This window comes from Dromiciops gliroides, chromosome 5, assembly GCF_019393635.1.
Source record: "Dromiciops gliroides isolate mDroGli1 chromosome 5, mDroGli1.pri, whole genome shotgun sequence".
Taxonomy (NCBI): domain Eukaryota; kingdom Metazoa; phylum Chordata; class Mammalia; order Microbiotheria; family Microbiotheriidae; genus Dromiciops; species Dromiciops gliroides.
Genome location: NC_057865.1, coordinates 104,485,245 through 104,498,434, shown reverse-complemented (window position 1 = coordinate 104,498,434; position 13,190 = coordinate 104,485,245).

Sequence of the window (13,190 nt, the reverse complement as noted above, 5' to 3'; positions counted from 1 at the left end):
AATTCACTTTTGCATCTGTCTATGCATAGACAGTCCTTTAATGACCTGCCTAACTTCTCCTTCTATGATTACTCTACATAGGTTATCAATACTTTGTTTTGTTATTTTTGGCATTTTGTATTTTTCTGAAATAATATTTTATTTCTCTTGGATGTTTAAATCTATAAGGATAGAGCTGTCTTGTAATAATTTCTGCTAAAAACATATACTAAATCAAAATGTCTGTTATCATTCTAATCTTTTGATGGAATTCCTATGAAAGGGCCTTAGGACAAGTTTCTATTCTGCTATTATTTTATGTTTAATGTTCTTAAGACTATTGCACAAATATCTGCTTTTTGTAATTGAATAATAGTATTGGGATATAAGTTCAACTTTGGTAGATTTGTTGGAAAGCACTTAATTCTAAAAAACTACTTGAAACTATTAACAACTTTAGCAAAGTTGTAGGATATAAAATAAACCCATATAAATAATCAGCATTTCTGTATATGACCAACTAAGTCCAACAGCAAGAGATAGAAAGAGAAATTCCATTTAAAATAAATGTAGACCATATAAAATATTTGGAAGTCTACCTGCCAAGGCAAACCCAAGAACTATTTGAACACAGTTACAAAACACTTTTCACACAAATAAAATCAGATCTAAACAAAGGGAAAAATATCAATTGTTTATGGGTAGGCCATGCTAATATAATAAAAATGACAATTCTACCTAAATTGTACTTATTCAGTGCCATGCCAGTCAAACTACCAAAAAATTATTTCATAGAACTAGAAAAAACAATAACAAAATTCATCTGGAAGAAGAAAAGGTCAAGAATATCAAGAGAATTAATAGGATGGCGGAGGAAAAGCAGTGAGCTCTCAAACTCATGACACTATCGCTCCAAAAACATCCAAATAACACCATAGGAAAATGCCCAGAGCAGCAAAACTCACAGAAGAATGTACTGAAATCATCTTCTAACCAAGAACAGCTTGGAAGGTCAGAAGGAGGGAGCTGCTGTGCTGATACAGGAATCGAGCCCAACCCCACAGTCACCCTGACACAGATCCAGTCCCAGAAAGTCCTCACCAGAGAAGGAGGCCCCCAGAGCCTCTGAATCAGCTGAAATGCCAGTGTTGTCTGGAACTAAGCTCACAGTCTGGTGAGTGGGCTGAGCCCTGGGCAGGGGGGAGACTACCAGCACTATGCTGGTGCTGAGGCAGAACTTGGGTTTTTCACCCCTACTGAGAACCAGGAGGTAGACTTGAGTAGCAGTGGCCCAGGTGGGGGAGGGGCACAGGCTCATCAGAGCTAACAACCACAACACACAAAGCTGGTTGATTAAGTTGCTCTGGGGTCATCTACGGACCAGGGAACAGGCCAGGTGAGTGAAGAACCTGATCCTCCTTAAATCATACCACCTGGGACTTCTGAAGCTTGGGATAGTGCAACCTGGAAACAGTGCCCCACTTTAAGGAGCTAAAAGTCAAGTAAAAGAGAATTAATAAAAAGAAGTGCAAAGGAAGGTGGCCTAGCTGTACCAGATCTAAAACTATATTATAAAGCAGCAAACTATTTGGTACTGGATAAGAAATAGAGTGGTGGATCAGTGAAATAGGTTAGGCTCACAAAACATAGCACTAAATGAATATAGCAATCTCCTGTTTGATAAACTCAAAGAATCTAGCCTCCAGGATAAGAATTCACTATTTGGAAAACTGGAAAATAGTATGGCAGAAACTAGGCATAGACCAACATCTTATACCATACATCAAAGTAAAATCAAAATGGATACATGATCTATACATAAAGGGTGATACTGTAGGCAAATTAGAAAAAGAAGGAATAGTCTACTTGTTAGATCTATGCAGAGGGGAAGAATTTATCACCAAACATGAGATAGAGAACCTTATGAAATGGAAAATGGATCATTTTGACTACATTAATTTAAAAAGGTTTTGCACAAACAAACCCAATGCAACAAGATTAGAAAGAAAGCAGAAAGCTGGGAAATCATTTTTACTGCCAGTGTTTCTGATAAAGGCCTCATATCAAAAATATATAGAGAGTTGAATCAAATATATAAGAATACAAATCATTTCCCAATTGAGAAATGATCAAAGGACATAGGCAGTTTTCAGATGAAGAAATTAAAGCTATCTATAGCCATATGAAAAAAATGTTCTCAGTAACTACTGATTAGAGAAATGCAAATTAAAACTACTCTAAGGTACTACTCACACCTATCCAATTGGCTAAAATGACAAAAAAAGAAAATGATAAATGTTGGAGATGTGGGAAAGTTGAAACACTAATGCACTGTTGGTGGAGCTGTGAACAGATCCAACTATTCTGGAGAGCAATATTCTTTGACCCAGCAATACCACTAATAGGTCTATATCTTGAAGAGATCATAAAAAAGGGAAAAGGACCCGCACATACAAAAATATTTATAACTGTTCTTTTTGTGGTGGCAAAGAATTAGAAATTGAGGGGATGCCTGTCAACTGGGGAATGGCTAAACAAGTTGTGGTATATGGATATAATAAAATACTATTGTGCTGTAAGAAATGATAATAAGCAGGATGATTTCAGAAAAACCTGGAAAAACTTGCATGAGCTTATGATGAGTGAAATGAGTAGAACCAAGAGAACATTATACACAGTATCAACAATATTGTGTGATGATCAACTGTGATGGACTTAACTCTTCTCAGCAGTACAATGACAAAAGAGGCATGATGGAAAATGCTCTCCACATTCAGAAAAGGAACTATGGAGTCTGAATACAGATTGAAGCATACTATTTTCACTTTTGTTGTTGTTTATGCTTTCTTGTGTTTTTTTCTCTTTTGTTCTGATTCTTCTCTTACAACGTAATCCCTCTGTAGTTTAATGAATTATTTTGCACATATACTTTTTTTTTTTTTTTTTAGTGAGGCAATTGGGTTAAGCGGCTTGCCCAGGATCACACAGCTAGTTAAGTGTTAAGTGTCTGAGGCCAGATTTGAACTCAGGTACTCCTGACTCCAGGGCTGGTGCTCTATCCACTGTGCCACCTAGCTGTCCCACACATATACTTTTAAAATTTATGTATTCTCATTTTGAATGGATTGGTAATGTCCTGAAGGTCTTTTGTGTGAGGATTAGCCTAGCTTAATTGGAGAGGCTTATCACCAGGTTGCCAGGAAGGTGATGAAATTTCAGGCCACAGCAACTCTTGAAAATTATGTACTAAATTAAAGAAGGGTTTCAATCTGTATTGGTAGAGGGCTAGTTGCACTGAAGAAATCACAGAGTCTTCAAGTTCAAGTATATTCTTATTACAAATATCTTCTTTTGCGGGGCAGCTAGGTGGCACAGTGGATAGAACACCGGCCCTGGATTCAGAAGGACCTGAGTTCAAATCCAGCCTCAGACACTTAACACTTACTAGCTGTGTGACCCTGGGCAAGTCACTTAACCCCAATTGCCTCACTAAAAAACCCAAAAAACCCCAAATATCTTCTTTTGGTTTAACTTAATGACTTTCTCTCTTTCTCTCTCTTTTTTAGTGAGGCAATTGGGGTTAAGTGACTTGCCCAGGGTCACACAGCTAGTAAGTGTCAAATGTCTGAGGCCGGATTTGAACTCAGGTACTCCTGACTCCAGGGCCAGTGCTCTATCCACTGTGCCATCTAGCTGCCCCACTTTATCTCTTTTTAAACAGTTACTGGTTTTTATTTAACTTTGTCCAGATCATCAGTTGCACCCTCACTTTTGGTGATTTGGCCATAAAACATTTAGTTTGAGACTACCTTTTCAGTTTGAATCAATTTCTATCTTTCTAGTTTAAGTGGGTTTCCTCCAAACAACATATTGTTGGGTTCTGTTATTTAATCCATTTTTTTTCTCCCCCCTCCCCCCGCATCATTCTCCTGATTTTCTATTTGATATTCTATTAGAAAATTCACTCCATTTATAATTGATGTTATAATAGTTAAAATTTGCTTTTGTTATTTTAGGGGATGATTACTAAATTTATCAGAAGAGAATGCAGACTTTAAAATTTTTTACTATAAATAAGCCAAATGTAACAAAACCATTCTAAACAAAATTCCTGTCTTATACTAGTAGATTTCCTTAGCTTGGATCACCTCTTCATCAAAGTAAGAATCTTTGTCTTGGAATTACCCTGCTTTCTTTCCCTTTCTCACTTAAATTTCCCCATGTTTATCTGAAATATCCTTATGTAACATTCAGTGATTTAGGTTGGCTAAGTTTGTGGGTCTTCACATTTTGTGAGGAACTGGTTTATCTTGATTTGAGATATGCCATTTCTTATCTTTTTTTGGTCAAATTGATCAAAGACTTCTTTAAGTGCATATGTTTCTCTGAAAACTTTAAAAATTCTTAATGTTTTTTGAATAGCCACCTCTCCTCATTTTGCTGGGCAGAAAATTCTGGGATGAGCTCGTTTACTAATTTTACACAAATTTTATTTTAATTTCTCTGATTGTTACTTGGTTTCCTTGAGAAGTCCTGGGATCTTTAATCATTGCTCTTTGGTATGTTATTTTTGTCATTTCATGGCTTATAGGACTTGTAAAAAAAATTATAGTATTGAATCTTGGGGTATTTATTATCAGTCCCATAAATTCTTTCTATTCAGATACTACCATTTGCTTTTTTTTTTTTTTTTGGTGAGGCAATTGGGGTTAAGTGACTTGCCCAGGGTCACACAGCTAGTAAGTGTCAAGTGTCTGAGGCTAGATTTGAACTCAGGTCCTCCTGACTCCAGGGCCGGTGCTCTATCCACTGTGCCACCTAGCTGCCCCCTACCATTTGCTTTTAAACATTTTATGAAGTTAAAAAAATGATTTCCTGAAATAGAATATTTAGAATTTTTTGTTTTTCTGATTGTTCGGGAATAATGGTAATCCTGAAGTTGTGGCATCTTGACTTATTCTTCATATTCATTACTTGAATTGTCAAGATTTTTTTTTAATCTGGGTGGTCTTCATTTTCTTAAATTTTGTTTTTCCCACCATAGTAAATCTGTTGTTGGTCATTTTTATTGATTCTTCCAGGTTTTCTATTATATACTCCATATTGGTAATTTTCTTCATTATTTTCTGCCCATCCTTAAAAAATTTTTTTTCAGTGTTAGTTTCTCTAATTTTTTCTTTTTGCTTTCATTTATTTATCCTCATGACTTTCCTCCCAGTGTTAATTACTTTAATTCTTCTAAATGTGTGGTTTAACCTTTTGAGGGGTTTCTCAGAATGTATTGTGTTATTTCTTTTTCCATCTGCATTTCTTTTTCGGTTATTTATTAGGCATCAGTACTTTCCTCTCCTATGTTAATTTTCTATTTTGGTTGATTTTTATTTTCTTTTGTTAGCTATTTTTCTTTAGCACATTCTCTAAGTCCTGATGGCATCATTTCTCTGTTCAAAAATAAGCTGATTACTTGATTTGATGTATCGATATTCTACAGATTTTCACAGTGGAAGTAATGAAGTTCAGGACCCTTGTCCTTGAAATAGGACATGCTTCCTTGGAAGGCCACTTTGTAACATCTACTTTGGATATATGCAAGAAACTGGAACACATTTCTAATGTGATACTCTGCCAGATTTCTCTCTCTCTCTCTCTCTCTCTCTCTCTCTCTCTCTCTCTCTCTCTCTCTCTCTCTCTCGGCAGGGCAATAAGGGTTAAGTGACTTTCGCAGGGTCACACAGCTAGTAAGTGTCAAGTGTCTGAGGCTGGATTTGAACTCAGGTCCTCCTGAATCCAGGGCCAGTGCTTTATCCACTGCACCACCTAGCTGCTCCCTACTGGATTTCTAACTAGCAGAGCTTCAGTAAAAAATGACTGCCCTGGTGAACATCCAGAAAAAGCTAAAAGAAGCTGTGAAGCTGATAAGATTTCCACAGAACCTTTGGTTGTGAGGGCACACAAGGATAAAAAGTGCACCAAGCTGTGTGACCCTGGGCAAGTCACTTAACCCCCATTGCCCTGCAAAAAAAAAAAAGTGCAACAAGGAGAAGGTCAAAGCAAACACTGGTAAAGAAAAGCCACTAAGGGAGACCCTTGAAAAGAATGAGGGGTGGAGCAGCTAGGTAGTGCAGTGGATAAGGCACTGGCCCGGATTCAGGAGGACCTGAATTAAAATTTGATCTCAAACACTTGACACTTACTAGCTGTGTGACCCCGGGCAACTCAACCCCAACTGCCTCACCAAAAAAAACACCCCAAAAACAAACAAACAAAAAAGCAAAACCAAAACAAACAAAAAAAAGAATTCAGGGTACTGTACTGAGGCCGAACCACTTAAGGAGGACTCTGAAAAGCAGAAGACTAATCCTGGAGAGACACAAATCTCAGAGGAGGAAGTTGAGGAGGGCTCTAAAGGTGCAAAGTCTGCTAAAGAGGAAGCTTGGAGAGTTGTAGTGAATCCAAATCCACTAACAAGGAAGCTTGGGGGAGCTTTGCTGAGGAGAAGGTGGTTAAGGCTGCTCTTCTCGGGAGGATGCCCATTCTATGAGTGACCAAAGAAACTCAAGACTCAAGTGCTGAGAGGATCATGATTTGTTTGGTTGTTGACAGGCAAGGAAAGTCTTTATTGAACCACAAGTTATGATCATACATTACATCCTACAGACCTTGGAAAAAGCAAGTTGCAATTTGGCTTTTCTGTTGTTCACACCATTGATACATATACACACATACACACACACACACATACACACCCACCCCCACACCCCCCCTCCCAGACACGATTTTATTTTATTTTTTTGAGGGCCTAAACCCAATAAAAATAGCTTTGTTGCAAGAGCTCATCAGTGAAACAATCTGGCTTCTTAGTTGTTTGAAATCAAGCACAGTTTATTACTTTACTACTGTTAGATTCCTAAACTTGTATCTAGGATTTATTGGCCTAGTCCAAAAGATCAAATTGAAGATGAAACAATTATGAATGAGTAACAAGCCTTAGTTGGATTTGTAATTTAAACATACTTGCTAGTAAAAGGGATAAATGTTTTGGGACAGAGGAAAATTTAGTTTGTTTCATTGTAGCTGCTTCATGTGTTTTCTATACTTAAAAAAAAATCAGCACATGCTAAGGTGTTGCGCTGAGTGCAGCAGCAGAGAATCAAAAGCTTGTCTCCTGTCTCAGCCCCTCCCAGGAAGTACCTCCTAAGGCTTAAACTTCAAGAATATCTGTAGGCCAGGACATCTGAGGGGTTGAAAGAGCCAAGAAGACTGCATGTGTTTATCCTCAACCTCAGCCAAGCACAGCAGGAAGCTCAGAAGTATGCCCCCTCAGTCTAGGAAGAAGTAAGAAAAAACCACTGGGCTTAATTTAGGTAGAAGTTAGGGTTAAAGACCATGTTGAATATCTTCTTTACCTCTTAAAATTCCCCAAGCAATTAATAAATATCTTAAATGAATATTAAGCTATAACATCTACAACTTAATTCAGTATCACTGGAAGAAACTAGAATTTAAAAAAATTTAAGGTAATAAATAATAAGAAGTTATAAAATGCATAGCAGTCATGAAGGAGAAACATAAAAACCAATTTCCTAAATTATTGAATTACCTGGAACTGATTTGTAGAGTTTTTCTTTTTGGCTCTGATGCCATGCTAGAAAAATCAGATCAGAAATGGTTAAGTAGTTTTGAAAAACAAAAAATGTCCTATGTGCCCTTGAACCCGCTAGAATTTGTGATGACATCCTGCAGGTATTATTTCTTGTACTTAGTCATAAAAAATACTTCTAGTTCCAGGATTTTGGCTTCTCTCCCTGCCACTCTACTGAAACTTCTCTTCCCAAGTTTACCAATGACCTCTTTCTAGCCAAATCCAAATACCTGATCTCTTTCCCCTTGGCCTCTCAGCAACATTCAACAGTTGAGTCCCTCCTTCTCAAGAAGTCCCTTCTTCCTTTGTTTTAATGACATTATTTTGGTTCCCTTCCTACCTCTCCATTGACTGCTTGTAACCTGGCATCATCATCCTCTTCCTAACTCCCACCCTCATTCCCCAGATGTCTCTCAAGGCTCAGTCCCTGGCCTTCTGTTTTTCCTTCTATACAGTCACTCCCTCAGAGAAATTATTTTCTCTAATGACTTGTGCAATTTTCCTCTATGAAAGACAGTATGATACTGTTGGAAAAAACCCAACAACTTAGTTCACATCTCTTTAAATCAACTGTGTTACAATGGGTAAGGCGTTTATCCTCTCTGAACTCTGGGACCTATGTTAAAGCAGAGATTAAAGTTGCTTCAACATCTTCCCCATGTGGTGAGTTGAAATATCATAGTAGTTGTGTGAAGATCTGCCAGGTGTGTATAATATAGAGTTGCAGTGAAGGGTACTTTCCAGTTTTGGTTTCTGCCCTATCAGGAATTATATTAAAAAACAAAAACAAAAACCTTTTGGCTTGGAAAATATTTGCTTGCATTCCAGATTCCTTGTTAGTGGTATCTTCTGCCTGTTCTAACCACATTACCTTTTAGTTCTTGTACATTCTGGCTTCTTAAACTGTGGAGGATTATATGATATACCCCCATATGGGGTTGTGTAACTAAATGTAGGGGTGGTGAAAAATGTGGCAAAAGTAAAAGATTATGTATACCTATTTTATAAAACTATATCTCTGGGGTTGTGTAAAAATTTCTTGGGCAAAAAGGGGTGTGAGAAAATAATTATTAATAACGAATTTCTTGGGGACCTAGGATCTAGTCTTAGTTGGCTTTCTCTCCCCCTCACTTCAGAAAGGCCAGTTCTTGAGAAAGTTCTAATCTCAGGGCCCAAAGGAACAAAAGGAATGGAGATAGACTCTTATGTGTAACTACACATCAGTTCAGTGAACCGATGGGATTATACACCTAGATAATGCACTTTGCCTTGAGCAATTTAGGGGGTAGTCTTTTGGATACTTCCCCCTGATGTCATCTGTAGAAATCATTTTAATATGGACCACTATCAGGTCACGTCAACCAATGGAATTGAATGATGTTAGCCAATTGGCTTTGATCAGTGTATAGTGACCCGCCTCTATCAAAAGAGGATAAAAACTGAGACCATGTGAGGCTCCTAGTTGTCACCATCTTGGATGGCACTCTTGGCTTGGGAAGGCTGTTGGTTGGTGGTTGCTCCCCTCTTAGGCTGGTAGGCCATGTGCTCTCTTAGAGACAGAGGCTTTCCTCTTGCTTGTGTTAAATGCCATGCAGTCAATACTTAACTAATATGTAATATTAATTAATAATAAGTGCTTACTATCAAGATGGGTGCAATGGCCATTATATTATATATAGTATTATATTATAGCCATTAATATATAAACAGATGATATTTTAGAAAACTCAGCCTAGCCCCCAGTAATATTTAAAAAAACACAGGGGTTACAAATGGGAAAAATTTAAGAAGCCCTGCTGTAGATTTCCTGGTTTCTGACATTCTCCAGCCTTTATGGACATTTGTGCTTTGATAACTAGAATTGGTGTTGTCCTGGTTGTTGATGTACAACCTTTCCTGGAACCATAATTTGGTGTATTCCCTGGCTCAGTCCAGATTCCTGCTGTTTTGGACCTGCCATTTATATTACGCTCGTTGTCTGGCTATAGCTTTTCTAGATCCATCACTTCACTGTGTCTTTGCGATCCCACATTGATAGCATTCTTAGTTCTCACAGCATACTAAGGTCATCCATCAGGCCCTAACTGGGAGCTATCATGGATGCCATGTCCAGTGTAGCCACCGACATCACTGATTTCTAACTCTTCTGGGCACTGCTGCTTAACCCAACCATGATCCTGATGAAGCTACAAGTTATTTATTCATTGGAACTGTCTGCTAAGGGTTAATATGATCAAAGTAATGGACACCTTAGTGTGAATGACTGGCTTATGCTTTTCTGAGATTATTTTCATAAAAAAAAAAGATTTTAACCCAAATAAATCTTCAATTGGTAGAATACATGTGTGGGAAGTATTGAACAAGTAGCCTTCTGTACTGATTGCCTAATCCTTATGGTGGTCCCTACTCAGCCAATGGTTCCATCAAGAAGTAAAATACATGGAATCGGCACGACTTCCTTAACATCCTGTCACAAACCAACACCTCCATCTCTTCGCTTCCTCACCATTACAAATGGCTCAGCAACCTAGCGGGCTCAGTAAAATCAGAGCAATGGGTCATTCATTTGGCCATAGAAAGTAAGAAACGGGCTAAGGGAAGCTGGCGGGTGTGCTTAAAGTTAATGATAGCTCTGGATAGTGAGGCTGTAACCTATCCCAATTATGGAACAGACGTGCTCTGCCTCCGTTATCAAGGGACGAAATGGTAAGAATTGGAAACAAATTTGCATTTGCCTTTATCTTAGTGTCATTGCCAGATCTTTCTGAGCTTGTTATCAGATCAATCCTCAGAATTTGGAAGCAGCAAGAACAACAAATGGTGACTTAGAAAGGCCACAAAAATCTATGTAGTTTTGACCTCCATTCAGCTTTCACTTTTATGAACAGGTTGATTATTACCCAACCGTGATCTAGCTGATTTTATCAGAAAGCTCCTAAATTGGGGCTTAGAAAGGGTTGAAGTGTGGTTGGGATAAGATCTCCTCAGACCAGTTGAGGCAGTATGTGTTCATGGAGAGAATGTACCAGACTACAAGTATGAGGCCTGGGCTCTGGCCACAGTTCTGCCATTTGAATTTAGGCCTGTTTTCTTATAAGTGAAATAAGAAAGTCAGACTAGAGAATTTTTAGATTCCTTTCTATTTTTAAGTTCAATTTCTCTCTAGCTAGGCCATTTTTTTTGGGGGGTGGGGCAATGGGGGTTGTGACTTGCCTAGGGTCACACAGCTAGTAAGTGTCAAGTGTCTGAGGCTGGATTTGATTGAAGTTCCTCCTGAATCCAGGGCTAGTGCTTTATCTACTGTGCCACCTAGCTGCCCCTAGCTAGGTCATTGTTTTTCACTCTTGTGTTTCATGAGGACTTTTTTTTGGGTCAATACTCTTGAAATGTTTTTAATTTTGTTGTTCTTGAATGTTTTACTGTTTTTCCATTTATCTTACTACTGAAAGCTTTACTCTTTTGTTTCCTTGTTATCTCAGCCTTCTAGATTGTATTACTGTTTAGTTGATGGTTTGTTTCGGGTTTTTTTTTTTTTTGGTGAGGCAATTGGGGTTAAGTGACTTGCCCAGGGTCACACAGCTAGTAAGTGTTAAGTGTCTGAGACTGGATTTGAACTCACGTCCTCCTGAATCCAGGGCCAGTGCTCTATCCACTGTGCCATCTAGCTGCCCCTGGTTGATATTTTTAATCCTTAAAAAAGTAAATGCATTTTATTTAAAAGGGGGTAATAAAAGGTAGACTAGAAGAGTTTCAAGAAATTTTCTTCTCTTGCTCCTGTGCTACAATAAGCCAAAACAATATTCTCCAAGTAGTTATACCAGAATCTTTGGGTGAAAGGGAGGTAGAGGTAACCTTTAAAAAAAAGGTTTACAGGGAAGCTAGGTGGCGCAGTGGATAAAGCACCAGCCTGGGATTCAGGAGGACCTGAGTTCAAAACCAGCCTCAGACACTCGACACGTACTAGCCGTGTGACCCTGGGCAAGTCACTTAACCCTCACTGCCCCACAAAAAATAAAATAAAATAAATTGGGGTGGGAGGGGAGGTTTACTTCTTTCTCTTCCTCCTTGGTCTTCTAGAACCTATTTGAATGCTTCCATCTAAATAGGAGAGGCTGGCCAACATGGGTCAAGTATGAGGCTGATTAATCTTCCTGCTATCATAAAGACATGTAATGATTAGGTAGGGATAAACTGAAGAAAGAATTAGCCATTTGCTTTAAGATTCCAAGGCTACTGGTTTAAGTCCAGGAAGGTTAAATGTGTGACATTAGAATGCATCAAACTTGGTGGGATTTCTCTCCCAACAAACCAGCCCAATCAGATAGAGGGAAGATGGTAAAACACGGGTAGAAAGCACATGTATTTCAAGCTTTTACCAGAGCAGTCTATAAATATACTTTAGTTGGCCTAAAGCCAGAACTTAAGATTTTTCTCCTGGCTCTGGTAAGAATTATTGGCCAGATTCCTCCAAACAGCTGAAAGCAGGGCAGGGGTACCAACAGTGTGTTTGTTAGGGAATTTTTAAAAAGTGCGGCTCGTAATAAGCCAGGAAGGTTCCTTCTACGTCTGAAATCCTTTGCATATTTTTCTTCCTTCCATTCTCTGCATATCTTTTGAAAATTCAAGCTGGTTGGGGAGTCCCCTGTGTATCCCCTCTCATTTCTAACAGCTCCCCTTTTCCCTCTTCAGAAGTTTTTTTCTTGTATCTTCAGAACCTCCTTCTTGAGAGCTTCTCATTTCTCCAGTCTCAGTTCCCTCACAGAAATTCTATCAATGGATTCCTACATCTTCTTCCTCTGAACCCTTTGAAATTTACTCTTCCAAAATCTGTAGTTTATATTGGACAAGATTTAAAGTTTATATTGAACAGGTTTATATAACCTGTCTCTTGTCTTCTCTATCACAAATCCTAAGGAGTGTAATTTCCTCCCAAAGGGGTTACCACACCAACAAACCATCATTTTCTTTTCTTTTTTTTTTTGGTGAGGCAATTGGAGTTAAGTGACTTGCCCAGGGTCACATAGCTAGTGGCGCAGTGGATAAAGCACTGGCCCGGGATTCAGGAGGACCTGAGTTCAAAACCGGCCTCAGACACTCGACACTTACTAGCTGTGTGACCCTGGGCAAGTCACTTAACCCTCACTGCCCCACAAAAAATAAAATAAAATAAATTGCCATTTGTAAGTGTTAAGTGTCTGAGGCTGGATTTGAACTCAGGTCCTCCTGACTCCAGGGCTGGTGCTCTATCCACTGTGCCACCTAGCTGCCCTCAAACCATCGTTTTTACCCCAAAAATGCAATTCTCACTTCGGTGAGAATTAGATCTAGGATAGAATAAACCTTGTTGTTTCTTCCCCTTTTTAGAAAATAAAATTATTATTAAGGGAAGTCAAGAAATAATCTCTCTTTTTCAGCGAATGTTCCAGTTGATGTTGAGATGTGATTTCAGTTTTTTCAAAAGCAAACAGGATTTAATATGAAGACTGGGTAGTGAAATGTGTTATTTGAGCTGTTTTCCCTTGAAGGTGTTTAAAAAAAAAGTCAATGTTTACCTAAATTTAATTGAATG